The sequence below is a fragment of the Ranitomeya imitator genome, chromosome 2 (genome assembly GCF_032444005.1).
Source record: "Ranitomeya imitator isolate aRanImi1 chromosome 2, aRanImi1.pri, whole genome shotgun sequence".
Classification (NCBI taxonomy): domain Eukaryota; kingdom Metazoa; phylum Chordata; class Amphibia; order Anura; family Dendrobatidae; genus Ranitomeya; species Ranitomeya imitator.
Genome location: NC_091283.1, coordinates 786893941 through 786917880, shown reverse-complemented (window position 1 = coordinate 786917880; position 23940 = coordinate 786893941).

The window sequence follows — 23940 nt, the reverse complement described above, 5'->3', positions numbered from 1 at the left end:
TAGGCATTGTTGTAATATGTCTTATCAGAGAGATATGCTTATTTTTCCTCCAGGACTGATTTTTCATTTTCCAATTTCTGGGTAAAATCTGTATTCAGCAAAGACAGATTATTATATTACTGAGATAGAAGATAGTTGCTACCGATAATAATCTATGTAAAAGGTAATAGGAGGAGGGACGAGCATTTAGCTTCTCCTTCTTCCTCTATATAGAACTGTAACCATAGCAGCTCTCATCTCCTAGCTCAGGAACAGGAAAGCCTGTCTTCACTGAATACAGATTTTACCCAGAAACTGAGAATTTTGAGAATGAAAGACCAGTCATGGTGGAAATAGAAGTAGATTTCTTTGAGAAGATTTGTACTACTGATTCATGAAATAAAAATTATAACGAAGCTTACTCTTTAAACCTGTGACTTGCAATGCTTCTGATTTGTACAGACTCATTGCCATTTTTAACCTCAGAAACTGTATTTGATCATGTACTTTTTTAAATGTTGGTGTATTAAAACAGTGTCGCATAGATGTAAAATATGGACACACGAATGGCATATGGATGATAATATGTATGAAACCCGGACAATTTTTCGGACACTCTTCTGAACCTGGCCTAACCCAACCCTGCTCTTATCCTCCCTTAAAGGGAACCTGTCAGCAGGATTGTGCATAGTAACCTGGAGACAGTGTCAGGTCAGCGCCATTATACTGAATAAAATGATACCTTGATTGATGAAATACATCTTATGGTTGTTTCTTAATCTTTATGTTTAGTTTTGTGTTAATGATAGGCTCGTGTTTTAAGGCAGGATTCATGTATATGGCGCTCTGATTAGATATTCATAATGCAGTCTGCTGACAGGTCACTGACCCCTCAGTGACCTGCCCACTAGTTTGCATAATGAATACCATCGCATACTGATTTTAAAAAAAATGCTTCTGCAGGCAGGTGCCAGCAGTGGCCCCTGCTCTGCAGCATGTGTACTGTGCACTTATTCCCTTTTGCAGATTTACTTGAGCAAGGTAAAAAAAGTCATTTTGAAAATGGTGCCCGCCGCGCCTGCACAGTAGCAGCTATCTGTTTGTATAGAGATCCGATAGCTGCTGTTGTTGCTGGGGAAGAAAAAAATGTCCTCTGCCAAGAGGGTGCCGCCCGTGCATGCGCAATGGCAGCTGTCGGCAATCTCCTAGAGCTGCTACTGTGCAGGCGTGGGCAGCGCCATCTTGGTGGAGGACACCGGCTCCTGTTCAACAGCAGCTATCGAATCCCTATACAAGCAGATAGCTGATACAGCGCAGGCGCGGCGGGTGCCATTTTCAAAATGACTTTTTTACTTCGCTCCAGCAAATCTGCAAAAGGGAATAAGTGCACAGTACACATTCGATTATGCTGCAGAGCAGGGGCCACAGTTGGCACCTGCCTGCAAAAGCGTTTTTTAATGTCGTGAGGGTGTCACATCCCCCTGGAAGACCTGGAGTTAGACAGTTACGTGGGGTAAGGAATCGCAGATCTTCTTTAGAGTTGGTATGATTTGTGTCTCGTATTTAATGGATTCAGTTTCCTCTGGTACCGAAGAGGTTACTAACCCTTTCTATACTAGTCAGAAACATGCGGCACCATTTCAGCTGCTTCAGATCTGGTCATTACCTCTTCCTGTAAGAACTGATCAGATCTTCTTGTTCCTACCGGTGAAAGATTCATCTTCCTGTACTGTGTGCTAAAGCTAAGTGGTTGGAGTAGAGTTGTTTTAGTAGTGTTCTGTGGTTTGCAGTTGTACGTGTGTGTTTATCTCCTCACCCCTGTTCCCATTTAGTTTATTCCTCCCTGTTCCTATCCTCCTCCCTATTGTTGGTTAGTGCTTTTGTATGATAGAGGTTTTCTGTTATCCCGTTTTGTCTTTGTGTCTTATTTAACTTATATTTCTGTCCCATGCCTCATAGTGTTGAGGAGGGGACAGATCAGGGTTTAACAGGAGTATAGTATGGTTGGAGACTTGGGAATCTGTATGTTCAAGAGTACCCCCAGGACAGGGATAGTTAGGTTCCCAGTTCCAAGGACAGTTTGAGGACTCCCATCCTTACCAAAGACCGTCACAGTGTGACACTTAAATGGGTTGTCCACTACTTTCAGTTAACCCCCAATGTATCCCGCCGGGGCCCCTAATGAATTGTGTAAATACCTTCCGTTGCCGTTTTCACCTGTGAGCGGCGCTATGCTGGCAGCTGAGTCTGGGTCACGTGACCCCCATGCTGCAGCTGCCACTAATTTCTGCCGACGTTACGTCAATTTCCAGACTCTGGAAATTGGCATGACGTCAGCAGCAGGCGTGACCCAGCCTCCACAGACAGCGGTCACTCATCAAGAGTGACTGGGCTGTGGGTGGCGCTGGGGGGCTGCAGGGCTGTGCTGGGGGCAGGCGGGACTAGAAAACACCATAAGAGGAAAAAAAAAACCCGGCGGGTGGGACTAGGCAGGGACGTGCGGGCCCCGGGGGTCTGCGTGCCGGCGCCGGGATGTGCGGGCGCCAGGGGTCTGTTTGCTGGCGCCAGGATGTGCAGGCGCCGGTGGTCTGCATGCCGGCATCGGGGGTCTGCATGACGGTGCTGGGATGTGCTGGCGCTGGGGGTCTGAGTGCCGGCGCCGGGATGTGCAGGCGGTGCTGGGGTTTGCGGATGTGTGCGGTGGGTCTGCTGACCGTGCTGGGGTCTGCTGCGGGGGAGGGGGTGGTCATTGGTGTGTGTGTCTCTGTGTGCAGGCATCGTCCGATGGGACTACAAGTCCCATCGGGCTCTGCCTGCTACAGTGACAGTGAGTGACACATTAGCCAATGATGGGACAGTAGTAGTCCCATCATCCGGCTAATGTGTTGAATGTAAAATAAAAAAACACACACACACATACACAGAACATACAGACATACAACATACACCATGTGACATGCAACATGTGACATGTAACATGCGACATCATGCAACATGTGACATCATGCGACATGCAGCATGCGACATTTGACAACATGTGATGACATGCAGCATGCAACATGCGATGACATGCGACATGCACCATGTGACGACATGCGACGACATGCACCATGTGACATGGAACATGCGACACGTGACAACATGCGACATGTTACAACATGTGACATGCGACATCATGCGACATGCAGCATGTGACATGAGATGACATGTGACATGCAGCATGCGACATGTGACAACATGCAACGACATGCCGCATGCAACAACATGCCGCATGTGACAACATGCAGCATGCGACATGTGACAACATGCGACAACATGCACCATGCGATGACAAGCGACATGCACCATGCGACATGGGACTACATGCGACAACATGCAACATGTGACATGTGACAACATGCAACATGTGACAACATGCGACATACACCGACGAAATGCACCATGCGACTTGTTACGACACGCAACATGCGACATGTGACATACGACATGCAGCATGCCACATACAGTACATACACTCAGTACATACATACAACATACATATAGACATACAGTACATATAACAGAGTACATACTCACCATCACTTGTCACTTTGTTCCCCGAAGCCAGTGTCACCTGTAAAAATATTAAAATAACAAATAAACACTATACTCACTGATCTGCAGAAATCCAATTAAAACGAGTGTCCCACGACAATCTTCCATGGAGAGCAGCAGCATCAGCTGATGTGACCGCTCTCCAGGGGCTCCAGGAATACAATGATGGAAGGTATCCTTCCTCAATGTATTCCTCACAATGTGTTCCTACGCCCCTGTGAGGAAATAGTCCCTAGTCTCACTTTTGGCATTGCTGTGTGAGAAAGTTCCCACCCAGCAATTGCCATAAAGTGAGACCAGTGAACTAAGGTAACCTCTCAGTGATGCACTGCAGGAGCCATTGTCTCCTGTCAGTGTGTCACTGGAGGTCCTATAGAGCAGTGACATCACCCGATGTCACTGTTCTATAGGGGAGATCGTCGTGGGACACTCTTTATTAATTGGACTACGGCGGACAGGTATTATACGGTTTATTATTTTACATTTTTTTGCAGGCGCTGAAGTTTGGTAAGTATGGTTAAATTAAGAATATTAAAATACTTTTTTCTGGCTGTGTCTTATTTTTTTTAACTCTTTCCCTACTATAGGATTAATAATGGATAGGCATCATATTGACACCTCTCCATTATTAACCCGGCTTAATGTCACCTTACAATAGCGAGGTGACATTAACCCCTTATTACCCCATATCCCACCACTACTCGGGAGTGGGAAGAGAGGGGCTAAGTGCCGGAATTGGCGTATCTCACAGATGCGTCATTTCTGGGGCGGCTGCGGACTGGTATTTGTAGCCAGGGGGGCCAATATCCATGGCCCCTCTCTAGGCTATGAATATCAGCCCGCAGCTGTCTGCGTAGCCTTTCTGGCTATAAAATATAGTGGGACCCCACATCATTTTTTCGGGGGAGTCCCCCTATTTTAATAGCCAGTAAAGGCTACGCAGACAGCTGCGGGCTGATATTCATAGCTTCGGAGGGGCCATGGGTATTACCCCCTTCCCAGGCTACAAATATTGGCCCCCGACCGTCGGCTTTCACCCTCTGGTGCAGAAAATTGCGCGGGAGCCCACTAATTTATTTTTCGTTTTCTTTAACTGAAAATTTGCTCATTAACCCCTTTCTGCCAGCTGATGGACTACTACGTCAGCTGGCAGTATCCCCTGCTTTGAGGTGGGCTTCGGCGGTGAGCCCACTTCAAAGCCGCAACATGTCAGCTGCTTTCAATGCAACAAAAAAATTTACATGATCGCTAAACGGCGTAGCGAGAAAAAAAATCAAAAGCCCAAATTATGTTTTTTTTGGTCGCCACGACATTGCATTAAAATGCAATAACGGGCGATCAAAAGAACTTATCTGCACAGAAGTGGTATCATTAAAAACGTCAGCTCGGCACGCAAAAAGTTAGCCCTCACCCAACTTGATATCTCAGAAAATATAGACGCTACGGGTATCAGAAAATGGCGCAATTATTTTATTTTTCTTTTAGCAAAGTTGGGAATTTTTTTTCACCACTTAGATAAAAAAAATAACCTAGACGTGTTTGGTGTCTATGAACTCATAATCACCTGGAGAATCATAATGGTAGGTCTGTTTTATGCTGTGTGCACACATTGCAGATTTGGGTGCAGAATTTTCTGCACAAAATCTGCATCTCCTTGCAGAAAACACAGCTGCGTTTTTTATACATTTTTTTCACGGTTTTTGCACGGTTTTGATGCGGGTTTTTGTGCAGTTTTGATACAGTTCTTGGTGCGGTTTTTGGTGCGGTTTTTGCGCGGTTTTGATTCAGTTTTTGCTGCAGTATTTGGTGTGGTTTTTTGCGTGGTTTTGATTCAGGTTTTTGATGCTTTTTTATGCAGTTTTTGGTGAAGTTTTGATGCAGTTTTTGGTGCAGTTTTGATGCAGTTTTTGGTGCAGTTTTGATGCAGTTCTTGGTGCAGTTTTGATGCAGTTTTTGGTGCGGTTTTGAAGCAGTATTTGGTGCGGTTTTGATGCAGTATTTGGTGCGGTTTTGATGCAGTTTTTGGTGCGGTTTTGATGCAGTTTTTGGTGCGATTTTGATGCCTTTTTGGTGCAGTTTTTGGTTCGTTGTTTGCATGATTTCGATGCATTTTTAAAAAAATTTTGGTGTGGTTTTTGTGCAGTTTTTGTGCGTTTTTGTATGCATTTTTGAAAGCTAAACAGAGATATATTATTGAACAAAAAAAAATTGTGATGTCATTATTGTCCAACCTCCTCTATTACATTTGTCCAACCCACACTCAATTACACACAGATAGACAGATAGATAATAGATGAAATGGATAGACAGATCTACATATAGATAGATCTATAGATGCATACATCTAAGATGCATGCATCTATCTATTCATATATCTATCTATAGATATATCTGGACAGATATATCTATTGATAGATGTATGGCTAGTGTAGGGTGCGTGTCCACTGTCTGGATTACATCCGAATTAGCTGCAGAGGATGCTGCGTACTTGTAGTCCCATTGGATGATGCCTGCACACACCCCAAAAGACCCCCCGCACAGCCCTGCACACACCCGAACACTCCCGCACACACCCAACCAGTCCTGCACACACCTGAACAGCCCCGCACACACCCGAACACATCCGAACAGTCCCGCACACACCCGCACACATCCGAACAGCTTGCAGACCCTGCCCGCACAAACATACATGCACAGTCACCGCCCACACACTTCCCTCCTCCCAAACTGCAGCGTTTATCAGACCCACATCCGCAACAAAACTGCAGATCTTTTTTACATCTGGGGTTTTGCTGCGGATGTGCCCGACTCAGTGAAAGTCTAAGGGTGCAGAAACGCTACAGTTCGGCACAAAAGAAGTGACATGCTGCGGAAAAAAAAAGCTGCGTTTCGGTGCGGCTTTTTCCGCAGCATGTGCACAACAAGTCTGCGGCTCCCATAGACTTACATTCGTTGTGCACTACAATGCGGATTTGATGCAATTCTGTTCAGCAAAAAACCCTGCAGATCTGGAATCAAATCCGCAACGTGTGCACACAGCCTTAGCATTTAGTGAACCTAGCAAAAAAGCCAAGCAAAAAACAAATGTGGGATTTGCACTTTTTTTGCAATTTCATCGCACTTTGAATTTTTTTTCACATTTTCTGTTACACAACATGGTAAAACCAATGGTGTCGTTCAAAAGTAGAACTTGTTCCGCAAAGGATAAGCCCTCACATGGCCATATTGACAGAAAAATTATGGCTCTGGAAAGAAGGAGAGCGATAAATGAAAAAAGCTCCAGGGGTGAAGGGGTTTAGAAACATGGATATGGACATATCTATGTAAATAGACATAGCTATATAGATACATATCTATCTATCTATCTGTGTGTAATGGAGTGTGGGTTGGACAAATGTAAAAGAGGAGGTTGGACAGAAATAACATCACTAGGGTTGAGCGACTTTTCATTTTTTGAGATTGAGTCGGGTTTCACGAAACTCGACTTTCTCAAAAGTCAGGTCGAGTGATATCGGCCGATCTTATTGAAAAGTCGGGGTCGGGGATCATCCGAAACACGAAACCCAATGCTAAGTCAATGAGAAATTTCCTTTTTTTATATTTGCTTCACCGCGATATATCAGAAAAGCCGGTAATTCAATTGCCGGCTTTTCATTTCTCCTGCCTAAACCCGACATGATATGAGACATGGTTTACATACAGTAAACCATGTCATATCCCCCTTTTTTTGCATATTCCACACTACTAATGTTAGTAGTGTGTATGTGCAAAATTTCGGCGCTCTAGCTATTAAATTTAAGGGTTAAATCGCGGAAAAATTTGGCGTGGGCTCCTGCGCAATTTTCTCTGCCAGAGTAGTAAAGCCAGTGACTGAGGGCAGATATTAATAGCCTAGAGAGGGTCCATGGTTATTGGCCCCCCCTGGCTAAGAACATCTGCCCCCAGCCACCCCAGAAAAGGCACATCTGTAAGATGCGCCTATTCTGGCACTTGGCCACTCTCTTCCCATTCCCGTGTAGCGGTGGGATATGGGGTAATGAAGGGTTAATGCCACCTTGCTATTGTAAGGTGACATTAAGCCAGATTAATAATGGAGAGGCGTCAATTCTGACACCTATCCATTATTAATCCAATTGTATGAAAGGGTTAAAAAACACACACACATTATTAAAAAGTATTTTAATGAAATAAACACACAGTTTGTTTTAATATTTTATTGCTCGCTCAATCCACCTGAAGACCCTCGTTCTGTAACAAATTAAAAATAATAAACCAACAATATACATACCTTCCGATGATCTGTCATGTCCCACATTGTAAATCCATCTGAAGGGGTTAAAATATTTTACAGCCAGGAGCTCTGCTAATAGAGCTGTGCTCGTGGCTGTAAACCCCAGCGAATGAAGGTAATGTTGGTCAATGACCTGTAGTTACCTTCATTCGCGGTGATGCGCGAAAAGTTCCCAGGCTCGAGGTCATATGAGGACATCCAGCAGGGGGCGCATCACCGCGAATGAAGGTAACTACAGGTCATTGACCTACATTACCTTCATTCGCTGGGTTTACAGCGACAAGCACAGCTGCATTAGCAGAGTTCCTGGCTGTAAAATATTTTAACCCCTTCAGATGGATTTACAACGTGGGACGTGACAGATCATCGGAAGGTATGTATATTGTTGGTTTATTATTTTTAATTTGTTACAGAGCGAGGGTCTTCAGGTGGATTGAGAGTACAATAAAATATTAAAACGACCTGTGTGTTTATTTCATTAAAATACTTTTTAATAATGTGTGTGTGTTTTTTTAACCATTTAATGCAATTGGATTAATAATGGATAGGTGTCAGAATTGACGCCTCTCCATTATTAATCTGGCTTAATGTCACCTTACAATAGCAAGGTGACATTAACCCTTCATTACCCCATATCCCACCGCTACACGGGAATGGGAAGAGAGTGGCAAAGTGCCAGAATAGGCGCATCTTACAGATGTGCCTTTTCTGGGGTGGCTGGGGGTAGATGTTTTTAGCCAGGGGGGGCCAAAAACCGTGGACCCTCTCTAGGCTATTAATATCTGCCCTCAGTCACTGGCTTTACTACTCTGGCGGAGAAAATTGCGTGGGCTTCCCGTGTAGCGGTGGAATATGGGGTAATGAAGGGTTAATGTCACCTTGCTATTGTAAGGTGACATTAAGCCAGATTAATAATGGAGAGGCGTCAATTCTGACACCTATCCATTATTAATCCTTTAGAGTACTGATCGCCGACCGCCGACCCAATCCCAGAGTGGGATCGGGTCGGGTTTCACGAAACCCGACTTTGCTAAAAGTCGTCGACTTTTGAAAAGTGCCGATCTGTTTCGCTCAACTCTAAACATCACAAATCTTTTTGAAGATATAGGAGGGAGGGATTTGGGTGTGTTTTGGAGTGGGTGTGCTACGTTCGGGCTTAGCGGCCAGTGCAATGCATCATGGAACTTGTAGAATTAAAGCACAATAACTCAGGAGAAAGAAAGTTGTCGATTAACTCCATGAGAGCTGGATCCAGCATTGAAGATGTGCTGCTACAGCATGATAAAAGGTAATATTGCTAAAATAAACACAGTGGATGTTTTCAGTTGCACATAATAGCAAGATTTATGAAAAAAAAAAAATTTATTGTAGTGGACAACTTCTTTAATAACTAAAATTGTATGTATGTCAGGGATTTAGCACTTTGCATCAAATAAAAAAACATGGAATTTCTTATCCGTATAGATTGCAAAAAATGTTGTTCAATAGTTGACATGCACATTTTTACTAGTTTGCAATATTTTTATTTTAATAAAATGTACATTTGCTATCTATAATAATTTTTGGTTTGTTGGGTGTTGTTATGAAATAATTTTAATGGGATGTTTATTCTTGCACAACACTACATAAAAGGACATAAAAAGAATAAATCCAAACTAGGACGAAAAATATGTAACAAGAGATGTAGATTTGTGATACCCGATACAACTGGTCATAATGTCGTACAGACAATATTCGCATTCCGTCTTGATTTATTGCGTTTAGTTACCACTCAGCAGGATATTTATATTGTTTTTTCTCTCATTCTGTACGTGTATTTCTGGCATGCCATAAGAAGTGACTGCTGTGTTGCTCTGCATTAACACGCTGATATACATTCCTTTGTGTCATATGATCTCTTTTCAAAACAGATTTCTTAGAGTTACATATGTGTTCCAGGAGGAACCAACTTACGGTAAATTTCCTTTGTATATGCGGCACTTTCCATTCCTAACATAGCAATGCTGGTAGAGCATGGGCATATTATTATTATTACACCCTGCAGCAGTGAGACAATATCATTTCAGTTTACTCTTCTTAGTATACTGTATAAAGGCAAAACCAAAAAAATTACATCCCCTCATTTAGGTCACTTCAGTCCACTTAAGGCTGGTTTCACACGTCAGTGGCTCCGGTACGTGAGGTGTCAGTTTCCTCACGTACCGGAGCCACTGACACACGTAGACACATAAAAATCAATGCATCTTTTCAGATGTCATTGAATTTTTGCGGACCGTGTCTCCGTGTGCCAAACACGGAGACATGTCAGTGTTCGTGGGAGCGCATGGATTACACGGACCCATTAAAGTCAATGGGTCCGTGTAAAACACGAACCGCACACGGACGTTGTCCGTGTGCAGTCCGTGTGCCGTGCAGGAGACAGCGCTACATTAAGCGCTGTCCCCCCCACTAGTGCTGAAGCCGCGATTCATATGTTCCCTGCAGCAGCGTTTGCTGTAGGGAAGATATGAATAATAGTGTTTAAAATGCAGAACCAGGTGACCCCCCCCTCCCACCCCCTCTGCGCCCCCATCCCCGCTGTGATTAAAATACTCACCTAGCTTCCGGATCCCTCGCCGCAGCGTCCTCTCCTGGCCGCAGCTTCTCCTGTATGCGGTCACGTGGTGCCGCCGATTACAATCATGAATATGCAGCTCCACCTCCCAAAGGGGTGGAGCTGCATATTCAGTACTGTAAATGAGCGGCCCCACGTGACCGCATACAGGAGAAGCTGCGGCCAGGAGAGGCATGCTCTTGTGCATAGTAATAATGTGAATGGCCAACTGGCCAACATACCATAATACAACTACTATTCCTCTTCTAGAAAGAATCTGACTGTATGAGATGCTCCCTTTTACTCAATGATATCACAGTATATAAATCATACCACAGTGGATAAAGATAGTACATAATGATATCACAGCGGAAGGATAGTTGCCACGCTGAAGCCACAGTAAGTGAATAGTTACCCCAGTGATGTAATAAGCATAGGGAGGGTTACCACAGTGATGTCATAGCACAGAGAGTGTTACCACAGTGATGTCAAAGCACAGGGAGGGTTACCACAGTGATGTCATAGCACAGGGAGGGTGTCACGCTTGTGCCCTGATTGAGGATTATGGCCCCACTGCGCCACAAACCAAACTACCCTTGAAGGGGCATGACTAAGCAGCTACCTTGGTGTTCACTGGAGCCTCTGATGGTGAGGTCAGGATTGTGCAGCAGGTAGCTGCCAGGTACCAGGACGAAACACTAGTGACAGGTGCGAGCAAGTACGGACAATCACGACTGGTACTCTGGCTGGCACTCTGGCAGGCAGGCAGGCATAGCTGGCACTCTGGCAGGCAGGCGGGCACGTAACACGCTGGCGGAATCGGGATGGTAAGGGGTAAAGCAGGAACGCAAGCAAGTAAGAGTAGGGAACAGATAGGAACCAGTTCAGGCTGGAGGGACAAGAACTGTAAGGAACCAGTTCAGACAAGAAGGACAAGGACACACAGGGCGCGGAGTGTGAGCGGAGCAAAGTTGCAGGATACGGAGAGCAGTGCAGAGCCGCAGGAGGCGAGACGGGAGTAGAGCAGAGCAGAAGGAGTGAACACAAGGAAATACACAGCAGGATAGGGAATGCTGCAGACAGGGATACAAACGGACACAGGAATAGGACTTAGTTCAGACAGGGTCAGGTATGGGATAAGGTAAGGGAACAAGGATTCAGACCAGGGTATGTGGAGCACCCGCTAGGACTGTGGGGTACTCGGTACTTAAAGGGGATGTGTCACAGCAGCAATGACCCGGTCCGTGGTCCTGGGCATCCAATAAAATATGAAAATGGGGAATAGAGTTTATGGGATAAGTGTTCGTGACGCCACCTGTGGTACTCGGCCAAGGATGGCCAACCCTGCTTAACCCCTTTACCCCCAAGGGTGGTTTGCACGTTAATGACCGGGCCAATTTTTACAATTCTGACCACTGTCCCTTTATGAGGTTATAACTCTGGAACGCTTCAATGGATCCTGGTGATTCTGACATTGTTTTCTCGTGACATATTGTACTTCATGACAATGGTAAAAATTCTTTGATAGTACCTGCGTTTATTTGTGAAAAAAATGGAAATTTGGCGAAAATTATGAAAATTTCGCAATTTTCCAACTTTGAATTTTTATGCAATTAAATCACAGAGATATGTCGCACAAAATACTTAATAAGTAACATTTCCCACATGTCTACTTTACATCAGCACAATTTTGGAACCAAAATTTTTTTTTGTTAGGGAGTTATAAGGGTTAAAAGTTGACCAGCAATTTCTCATTTCTACAACACCATTTTATTTTAGGGACCACATCTCATTTGAAGTCATTTTGAGGGGTCTATATGATAGAAAATACCCAAGTGTGACACCATTCTAAAAACTACACCCCTCAAGGTGCTTAAAACCATATTCAAGAAGTTTATTAACCCTTCTGGTGCTTCACAGGAATTTTTTGAATGTTTAAATAAAAATGAACATTTAACTTTTTTTCACAAAAAATTTAATTCAGCTCCAATTTGTTTTATTTTACCAAGGGTAACAGGAGAAAATGGACCCCAAACATTGTTGTACAATTTGTCCTGAGTATGCCAATAGCCCACATGTGGGGGTAAACCACTGTTTGGGCGCATGGCAGAGCTCGGAAGCGAAGGAGTGCCATTTGACTTTTCAATGCAAAATTGACTGGAATTGAGATGGGACGCCATGTTTCGTTTGGAGAGCCCATGATGTGGCTAAACATTGAAACCCCCACAAGTGACACCATTTTGGAAAGTAGACCCCCTAAGGAACTTATCTAGAGGTGTGGTGAGCACTTTGACCCACCAAGTGCTTCACAGAACTTTATAATGTAGAACCGTAAAAATAAAAAATCATATTTTTTCACAAAAATTATCTTTTCGCCCCCAATTTTTTATTTTCCCAAGGGTAAGAGAAGAAATTGGACCCCAAAAGTTGTTGTACAATTTGTCCTGAGTACGTTGATAGCCCATATGTGGGGGTAAACCACTGTTTGGGCGGATGGGAGAGCTTGGAAAGGAAGGAGCGCCGTTTGACTTTTCAATGCAAAATTGACAGGAATTGAGATGGGACGCCATGTTGCATTTGAAGAGCCACTGATGTGCCTAAACATTGAAACCCCCCACAAGTGACACCATTTTGGAAAGTAGACCCCCTAAGGAACTTATCTAGAGGTGTGGTGAGCACTTTGACCCACCAAGTGCTTCACAGAAGTTTATAATGCAGAGCCGTAAAAATAAAACAAAATTTTTTCCCACAAAAATTATTTTTTTAGCCCCAGTTTTGTATTTTCCTGAGGGTAACAGGAGAAATTGGACCCCAAAATTTGTTGCCCAATTTGTCCTGAGTGCGATGATACACCATATGTGGGGGGAACCACTGTTTGGGCACATGGGAGGGCTCAGAAGTGAAGGAGTGCCATTTGAATGCAGACTTAGATGGAATGGTCTGCAGGTGTCACATTGCGTTTGCAGAGCCCCTAATGTACCTAAACAGTAGAAACCCCCCACAAGTGACACCATTTTGGAAAGTAGACCCCCTTAGGAACTTATCTAGATGTGTGCTGAGCGCTTTGACCCACCAAGGGCTTCACAGAAGTTTATAATGGAGAGCCGTAAAAATAAAACAAAAATTTTTTCCCACAAAAATTATTTTTTAGCCCCCAGTTTTGTATTTTCCCGAGGGTAACAGGAGAAATTCGACCCCACAATTTGTTGTCCAATTTGTCCTGAGTGCGCTGATACCCCATATGTGGGGGGGAACCACTGTTTGGGCGCATGGGAGGGCTCGGAAGGGAAGGAGCTCCATTTGGAATGAGGACTTAGATGGAATGGTCTGTAGGTGTCACATTGCATTTGCAGAGCCCCTAATGTACCTAAACAGTAGAAACCTCCCACAAGTGACACCATTTTGGAAACTAGACCCCCTAAGGAACTCATCTAGATGTGTTGTGATAGCTTTGAACCCCCAAGTGTTTCACTACAGTTTGTAACGCAGAGCCGTGAAAATTAAAAAAAAAAATCTTTCCCCCCAAAATTATTTTTTAGCCCCCAGTTTTGTATTTTCCCGAGGGTAAGAGGAGAAATTCGACCCCAAAAGTTGTTGTCCAATTTGTCCTGAGTACGCTGATACCCCGTATGTTGGGGGAAACCACCGTTTGAGCGCATGGCAGAGCTCGGAAGGGAAGGAGCGCCATTTGGAATGCAGACTTAGATGGAATGGTCTGCAGACGTCACATTGCGTTTGCAGAACCCCTAATGTACCTAAACAGTAGAAACCCCCCACAAGTGACCCCATATTGGAAACTAGACCCCCCAGGGAACTAATCTAGATGTGTTGTGAGAACTTTGAACCCCCAAGTGTTTCACTACAGTTTATAACGCAGAGCCGTGAAAATAAAAAATCTTTTTTTTTCCCACAAAAAATATGTTTTAGCCCCGAGTTTTGTATTTTCCCAAGGGTAACAGGAGAAATTGGACCCCAAAAGTTGTTGTCCTATTTGTCCTGAGTACGCTGATACCCCATATGTTGGGGTAAACCCCTGTTTGGGCACACGGGAGAGCTCGGAAGGGAAGAAGCACTGTTTTACTTTTTCAACGCAGAATTGGCTGGAATTGAGATCGGACGCCATGTCGCGTTTGGAGAGCCCCTGATGTGCCTAAACAGTGGAAACCCCCCAATTATATCTGAAACCCTAATCCAAACACACCCCTAACCCTAATCCCAACAGTAACCCTAACCACACCTCTAACCCAGACACACCCCTAACCCTAATCCCAACCCTATTCCCAACCGTAAATGTAATCTAAACCCTAACTGTAACTTTAGCCCCAACCCAAACTGTAGCCCTAGCCCTAACCCTAGCCCTAACCCTAATCCTAACCCTAGCCCTAATCCTAGCCCTAACCCTAGCCTTAACCCTAGCCCTAGACCTAACCCTAACCCTAGCCCTAACCCTAACCCTAGCCCTAACCCTAGCCCTAGCCCTAACCCTAGCCCTAACCCTAGCCCTAACCCTAGCCCTAACTCTAACCCTAGCCCTAATGGGAAAATGGAAATAAATACATTTTTTTAATTTTTCCCTAACTAAGGGGGTGATGAAGGGGGGTTTGATTTACTTTTATAGCGGGTTTTTTAGCGGATTTTTATGATTGGCAGCCGTCACACACTGAAAGACGCTTTTTATTGCAAAAAATATTTTTTGCGTTACCACATTTTGAGAGCTATAATTTTTCTATATTTTGGTCCACAGAGTCATGTGAGGTCTTGTTTTTTGCGGGACGAGTTGACGTTTTTATTGGTAACATTTTCGGGCACGTGACATTTTTTGATCGCTTTTTATTCCGATTTTTGTGAGGCAGAATGACCAAAAACCAGCTATTCATGAATTTCTTTTGGGGGAGGCGTTTATACCGTTCCGCGTTTGGTAAAATTGATAAAGCAGTTTTATTCTTCGGGTCAATATGATTACAGCGACACCTCATTTATATCATTTTTTTATGTTTTGGCGCTTTTATACGATAAAAACTATTTTATAGAAAAAATAATTATTTTGGCATCGCTTTATTCTCAGGACTATAACTTTTTAATTTTTTTGCTGATTATGCTGTATGGCAGCTCGTTTTTTGCGGGACAAGATGATGTTTTCAGCGGTACCATGGTTATTTATATTTGTCTTTTTCATCGCATGTTATTCCACTTTTTGTTCGGCGGTATGATAATAAAGCGTTGTTTTTTGCCTCGTTTTTTTTTTTTCTTACGGTGTTTACTGAAGGGGTTAACTAGTGGGCCAGTTTTATAGGTCGGGCCGTTACGGACGCGGCGATACTAAATATGTGTACTTTTATTGTTTTTTTTTTATTATTTAGATAAAGAAATGTATTTATGGGAATAATATTTTTTTTTTTTTTTCATTATTTTGGAATATTTTTTTTTATTTTTTTTTTACTTTTTTACTTTGTCCCAGGGGGGGACATCACAGATCAGTGATCTGACAGTGTGCACAGCATTCTGTCAGATCACTGATCTGACATGCAGCGCTGCAGCCTTCACAGTGCCTACTCTGAGCAGGCTCTGTGAAGCCACCTCCCTCCCTGCAGGACCCGGATCCGCGGCCATCTTGGATCCGGGGCTCGAGCAGGGAGGGAGGGAGGTAAGACCCTCGCAGCAACGCGATCACATCGCGTTGCTGCGGGGGGCTCAGGGAAGCCCGCAGGGAGCCCCCTCCCTGCGCGGTGCTTCCCTGCACCTCTGGCACATCGCGATCATCTTTGATCGCGGTGTGCCAGGGGTTAATGTGCCGGGGGCGGTCCGTGACCGCTCCTGGCACATAGTGCCGGATGTCAGCTGCGATAGGCAGCTGACACCCGGCCGCGATCGGCGGCGCTCCCCCTGTGAGCGCCGCCGATTGCGCTGGACGTACTATCCCGTCCATGGTCAAAGGTGCCCACCCCACATGGACGGGATAGTACGTCCGATGTCAGAAAGGGGTTAAAGGGATCTGCTGGGGCCAATAATAGTGCAGCTTAGATGGTGTTGCTCCCCACAGGTGAAGCGGAGGCCCCTGGGCTACCAGGACAGTCTATGAAGGATGAAAGATGGTGGAGTGCAGGAAAGAATTGGAGGGCACAGGATTTGCAGTCTCTTTACCTTTTACTGATGAAATTGCAGTCCAGGGCACAGGTTACAGGTGATCTTTGGAATCTGGGCAGCCTGGAAGCGGTTCAGAATCCCCCTAGCCAGGTGGGGTTGGAAGCCTTCCTTTCTGGGCTGAATTCTGGGTTCTTGATGCATTAGCTTTCCTCAAGTCCTTCTCTCAATCTGTCCTTTAGGTCGAACTCTACCCGCATGGCAGGCAACTCAAGCCTTTTCACAGGTGTCCATTTCTCGTGGTGAGTCTGGGCTCTAATCTGCTGCTGTGCCTTCAGATGTCAATTGTGGCTAGAAGACCTGCAATTTCCTGCCCTCCAGTTTTGGCTGTGGGGCATACAGTTCCCACACAACCTCAGACCCCGGTGTCCGGCTTCTTGCGTTCAATCCTGGGAGTGAGCTCAATCGCAGCTCCACTCCCAGTTTCCCTCTCCTCACATGCTTCCTCTCCCTTCACTGTCTCACACAGACTGACTTCTAACGCCTCCTCCAGACCAGAGCTTATAGGGAAGCTACCCTGAAACCGGGTTTAGAGCTCCCCCTTTTTGCCTGGAGTCAGGAAAGTGTTGTATGCTAGTGTTACCTGCTAAGGGGACTCCTCGCTCCAAGGCATGGCATTACCTTCCCCGAGAGGCAGGCAATACCACTGTGACAACAGGATTCCTGGGGTGTCACATATGCAGCCCCCTGGGAGGCAGAAACGAGAGACACAGGATACAAGTACAGACCAAGGTATGCAGCCCCCTGGGAGGCGGAAACAAGAGATACAGCAAGACAGGACCTGGCAACTCAGCAGCAAGGCACTGACTGAGAGAGATATTGTTGCTCAGGCATCCCCCTAGGGGAGGAGATGCCTTAAGTACCTGATGCCTCTTGGCAATTGGCTGGGGACACCTTAGGAAGGTGCACACAGTCTCTATAAGAATCAGGAAGTGCCAGGGCCGCTGCCCTAAGCATACAGCCAGGAAGTATGCAGCAAGCAATGACATGAGGCCCAGAGGAAGGAGCCGGCAGAAGACAGAACTCACATTATGGCCCGGAGTAGTGAGTAAGATGGGAGATGGGAAGCCATGCAGTGATGAATGCAGGAATGTTACAGAGGGTTACCACAGTGATGTCATAGCACAGGGCGGGTTACCACAGTGATGTCATGGCACAGGGAGGGTTACCACAGTGATGTTGCAGCACAGGGATTGTTATCACAGTAATTTCACATTACAGGGATAGTTACCAAAGGGATGTCACAGCATAGGGAGAGTTTCCACAGTGATGTCCCAGCAAAGGGATGGCTACTAAAATGATGTTACAATAAAGTAATAGTTGCCACAGCATGGGGATGGTTTCTACAGTGATACAAGTGTAACACCCCAGGAAGCCGGTTGTTATAGTGGTATTGCCTTCCTCACAGGGAGGGGGATGCCATGCCTGGAAGCGATGAGGATCCCTTTGACAGGTAACATGTACATACAACACTGTTCTGACTCCAGACCAGAAGGGGGAGCTCTGAACCCGGTTTCAGGGTAGCTTCCCTAGATATATTCTGGCTGGAGGAGGAGTTAACCAGTCAGTCAAGAGGAGAGCAGGAGCTGAGCAGACGTCTGGTATGCAGCTCCTGACAGAGCAGTCTGTAGGAGACTGTGAGGGGAGAAGAAGCAAAGGAGGATAGAGAGAAACTGGAGTGGAGCTGTGATTGAGCTCACTCCAGAATCAAGCATAGAAACTGGAGGCCGTAATTCCAAGGTTGTGGGGGTAACTGTATGCCCCACAGCAGAAACTGGCGGGCAGGAGATTCCAAGTCTCCTGGCCTCCATTACACCTGAAGGCACAGCAGCTGATAGAGCCCGGAGTCACCACAAGAAGGGGCACCTGTAAAAAGGCTTGAGTTGCCTGCCATAAGGGTAGTGTCCACCTAAAATGGACAGAAAGAAAGAGAGGACCTTATGTGAAGTCTCAGACAGCAAGAAACTTAAAACACAGCGCAGTGAAGACCTTGTGTGAGGTCTCAGACAACAAGGAACATAAAACACAGCGCAGTAAGGAAGGCTTCTAACCCCACCTGGCTAGGGGGATTCCGAATCACTTCCAGGCTGCCCAGATTCCAAAGACCACCTGTAATTTATGTACCTGAACTCCACCAGTAAAGGGTAAAGAGACTGCAACCTTGTGTCCTCCAATTCTTTCCTTCACTTCACCATCTTTCATCTGTACCAACTACATCGGGAGCCCTGGCAACTAAGCTCTACCTGTGGGGAACTATATCATCTCCGCTGCAATACCATCATCCCCAGAAGACCCTTTTAAGCAACATCAGCCATCACTGGCCAAGTACCACAGGTGGCGTCACAAACAATACATTAGACTCTATTTTCCATTTCCATTCTTCCCCTTTTATTGGACGCCCAGGGTCATGGACCGGGTCACTGTCACCGTGACCATCCCTTTAAGAACAGAACCGGCTTGGTACCGAGTACCCCACGGTCCTAGCTGTTGCTCCATAAGAGAACAGGAATAGATACCACATTGAGGTCACAGCGGAGGGGTTATTACTTCATTACGGCTTATGTATTGGAACTACTTCCATGTACTGTAAATACGTTTGCCGGCGCATGCTCACTTATGCTTTTCGGCTTTGCAAAGCATACTGCGCAAGCATGAGACACTATTTGTCTACACAGGTGTAAAATTTCTCATGGTGATGAGGATGACGCAGCAGGCGTCATTCATGTGCAGGATGGCGAGCAGCAGCAGATGGAGTGGCCCGAAGCGACGCACATCAGACCAGACAGACTCGATTAGAATACAGCACGGGAGAAATAAAAATTGTTTTTCAGGGCTATACAAGTGTAGTCAGGGGGTTACATAAATATTTAGGGAATGCATACCAAACACTGCGTAAGATGATATTTTTAGCTGATAAAAATAATGGTGACAGGTTCCCTTTAAGCCAGTGCCTCCAACTTCACACTCTGATGCTGCAAACAGAGACGGCTTTGCGTTTGTAGCAAAGGATTTGTAGTGAAGGATAACTGAAGCTGGCTGGATCTAGTGATGTGGTCCATTTCAGATCAGCACTTGCAAGCTGTATAGAAAAGAGCTAGTAAGCACTGAGCTCCTTACCTAAGAGACTGAACACTGCAGATAGACTGCAGAAAACAAGTAATAAAGAATATAATTAAAAATTATTCTGTTCTTGTGATCACAGAGGGCTTTTAATAACAAGTGACTTACAAAGTGGCTTGTTTTTTTTTTTTAAAGTTTGCAATTTTACCCATTTATGAAGATTAAATAGCCCATTTAAGCCCATAGAAAACATGCTGTAGGCTCAGCCCAGGTTTTATGATCCTTTCATTTTAATGTGCAATGAGAAGCTATACAAATAGATTCAGGCATACAATATTAGAGACAAATAGTTTGGGATCAACCAATAGTTTAAAAATGGAAATTATGGGCCCCATTACCTTTATGTAAATAACATTTAACAAGTGCCAATGAGACCCATAACAAACCTTAGATAGCGAGATCAATCCATCACACCAGCTCATGATTTTGGTTTACCCTGTCGTATCTGTCCTAAAGGTACCTTCACACATAACGATATTGTTAACGATATCGTTGCTATTTGTGACGTAGCAACGATATCGTTAATGAAATCGCTATGTGTGACAGCGACCAACGATCAGGCCCCTGCTGGGAGATCGTTGGTCGCTGAATAAAGTCCAGAACTTTATTTCGTCGCTGGACTCCTGCTGACATCGCTGGATCGGCGTGTGTGACACCGATCCAGCGATGTTTTCACTGGTAACTAGGGTAAACATCGGGTAACTAAGCGCAGGGCCGCGCTTAGTAACCCGATGTTTACCCTGGTTACCATGCTAAAAGTAAAAAAAAACAAACACTACATACTTACCTACCGCTGTCTGTCCTCCAGCGCTGTGCTCTGCTCTCCTCCTGTACTGTCTGTGACGTCACCGCTCTGCTTTCCGGCTCACAGACAGTACAGGAGGAGAGCAGAGAAGCAGAGCGCAGCGCTGGAGGACAGACGGCTGTAGGTAAGTATGTAGTGTTTGTTTTTTTTTACTTTTAGCATGGTAACCAGGGTAAACATCGGGTTACTAAGCGCGGCCCTGCGCTTAGTTACCCGATGTTTACCCTGGTTACCGGCATCGTTGGTCGCTGGGGAGCGGTCTGTGTGACAGCTCTCCAGCGACCAAACAGCGACGCTGCAGCGATCCGGATCGTTGTCGGTATCGCTGCAGCGTCGCTTAATGTGAAGGGGCCTTTACTATTTTCTGTAATTTCTATTGCTTTCCTTTCTGTTATTAATAACCCATAATTATTTCTAAACTTTGCCTTAAAGGGAATCTGTCACCTCAAATTGGCGGGCTATGTAAATGCCCTTTGTCCGATCCGATGGGCGGTGTTTCGACTTCTTTTCTCCACCCCATCCTTGCCCGCTGTCTGAAATATTTTCGGGAATTTGAGTAGGTGTCCTCCATAGTTGGCGCGTACGCAATGCAATCTTGCTTCGCGCATGTTCAGTATGCTTTGCCCAGCTGCGGGCAAAGCCGAAAATCATTTCTGCGCATGCGCCGGCGCGCTATGTCCCGGAAGTATTTTGCTGTGTTCCGGGACTTAGTGCACCAGCGCATGCGCAGTAATGTTTTTCGGCTTTGCCCACAGTTGGGCAAAGCATACTGTGCATGCAGGAGGCAAGATTGCCTTGCGCACGTGTGAACTATGGAGGGCACCTACTCAAATTCCTGAAAATATTCCGAACAGCGGGGAAGGATGGGGTGGAGGAAAGAAGATGAAACACTACCCATCGGACCGGACACAGGGCATTTACATAGCCCACCAAATTGAGGTGACAGATTTCCTTTAAGTCTAAGTAGGGATTGACCCAATAGGTGCAAGTTCCCATATCAACTGCTATGTTCACTGGCTAGCGATAAACAGATCGATCCGCAGAGGATCAAATTCGAGTCAAACTTCCTGGAATTCATAGTTCCTCGCGAATTCAAACAGTTTCAACCATTTTTCACACTCCGAAAGCACAAAGAGTGTGCTAATGTCAAGTTGCATTGCCATGTGGTCCTCCTCATAATGCCCTGCAGCTTTGACATCTTACTGAATATCACACCTTGTACTGTGGTGGTCAGTACCTGGATCATCACAGATCAGCGGTTCCCAGTGGAGCACAGTTTGTGCGGCAGTTGTTTTCCACCTCCAGAGACACTGGGTAAGTCCATCTCTTGCTTAGAGTGTAAGCTTTTATGGTCAGAGCGGTTCTCCCTCTCTCTCCTGAATGTAAGCTCTCATGGTCAGCAAGCTCTTCTCGCTGCCTACTATAAAGAGTAAGTTCTTATAGTCAGCGGGGTCCTCTCTTTTCAGAGAGGTTATCTCTTTTATGTTGAATGTTAACTCTTAAGGTCAGCAAGGTCCTCTTTCTCTTCAGTAGACTGCAAGATCTTAGGGTCAGCAAGGTCCTCCTTTTTCTCCAGTAGACTACACTCTTATGGTCAGGTGGTACTCTCTCTTTCTCTCTCTTTCCCTTGAAATTGAGTTTCAGGGATGCGCTTATCTCTACCACTGACCACTGCCATAATTTCTCTCATCTACATGATGTTAAATGTGCAGCTACATAATATTCACCTGACGAGACATTTAATTATTTTATGCCTAATTATTGCAATAAACCTAGATCACTTTACAGACATTTGTAGATCCGTTATTGTAAGACGTGGGCTTTCCACATTAATCTGTATTCATTCATAGTAGGAAAATGTCACATTTGTTTTGTGTGATAACTAATCTGCTACCTTTTATACCGTTCTGACATTTCAACCAGTTCTTCAGTAATGCAGCGCTCACAGGCATATTTCATGACCGTACAGTCATTCCTCATTCAATCTGTGCATACCCTTCCATCCAGAATGTGACAAGAAGCTGTATTATACACTGACATGTGAACACAATTACAGGACAAAGGAAATTTGGAAATCAAATGGTGCGTGAATAGGTGTACGCTTACTTAAGCTTTGTCATTTTCAGATCAATAATTAAGCAGACATGAGTTGTGAGTTTCAGAAAGTTGACTTTAATCAATATATTCTTGTCTATCTAATAATAGCTTGTAATTCTTGTAATACAAAGCCGAACCTCAATAACTCAGTGTGATATACAGGTCCTTCTCAAAAAATTAGCATATAGTGTTAAATTTCATTATTTACCATAATGTAATGATTACAATAAAACTTTCATATATTATAGATTCATTATCCACCAACTGAAATTTGTCAGGTCTTTTATTGTTTTAATACTGATGATTTTGGCATACAACTCCTGATAACCCAAAAAACCTGTCTCAATAAATTAGCATATTTCACCCATCCAATCAAATAAAAGTGTTTTTTAATAACAAACAAAAAAACCATCAAATAATAATGTTCAGTTATGCACTCAATACTTGGTCGGGAATCCTTTGGCAGAAATGACTGCTTCAATGCGGCGTGGCATGGAGGCAATCAGCCTGTGACACTGCTGAGATGTTATGGAGGCCCAGGATGCTTCAATAGCGGCCTTAAGCTCATCCAGAGTGTTGGGTCTTGCGTCTCTCAACTTTCTCTTCACAATATCCCACAGATTCTCTATGGGGTTCAGGTCAGGAGAGTTGGCAGGCCAATTGAGCACAGTAATACCATGGTCAGTAAACCATTTACCAGTGGTTTTGGCACTGTGAGCAGGTGCCAGGTCGTGCTGAAAAATGAAATCTTCATCTCCATAAAGCATTTCAGCCGATGGAAGCATGAAGTGCTCCAAAATCTCCTGATAGCTAGCTGCATTGACCCTGCCCTTGATGAAACACAGTGTACCAACACCAGCAGCTGACATGGCACCCCACACCATCACTGACTGTGGGTACTTGACACTGGACTTCAGGCATTTTGGCATTTCCTTCTCCCCAGTCTTCCTCCAGACTCTGGCACCTTGATTTCCGAATGACATGCAAAATTTGCTTTCATCAGAAAAAAGTACTTGGGACCACTTAGCAACAGTCCAGTGCTGCTTCTCTGTAGCCCAGGTCAGGCGCCTCTGCCGCTGTTTATGGTTCAAAAGTGGCTTTACCTGGGGAATGCGGCACCTGTAGCCCATTTCCTGCACACGCCTGTGCACGGTGGCTCTGGATGTTTCCACACCAGACTCAGTCCACTGCTTCCTCAGGTTCCCCAAGGTCTGGAATCGGTCCTTCTCCACAATCTTCCTCAGGGTCCGGTCTCCTCTTCTCGTTGTACAGCGTTTTCTGCCACATTGTTTCCTTCCAACAGACTTACCATTGAGGTGC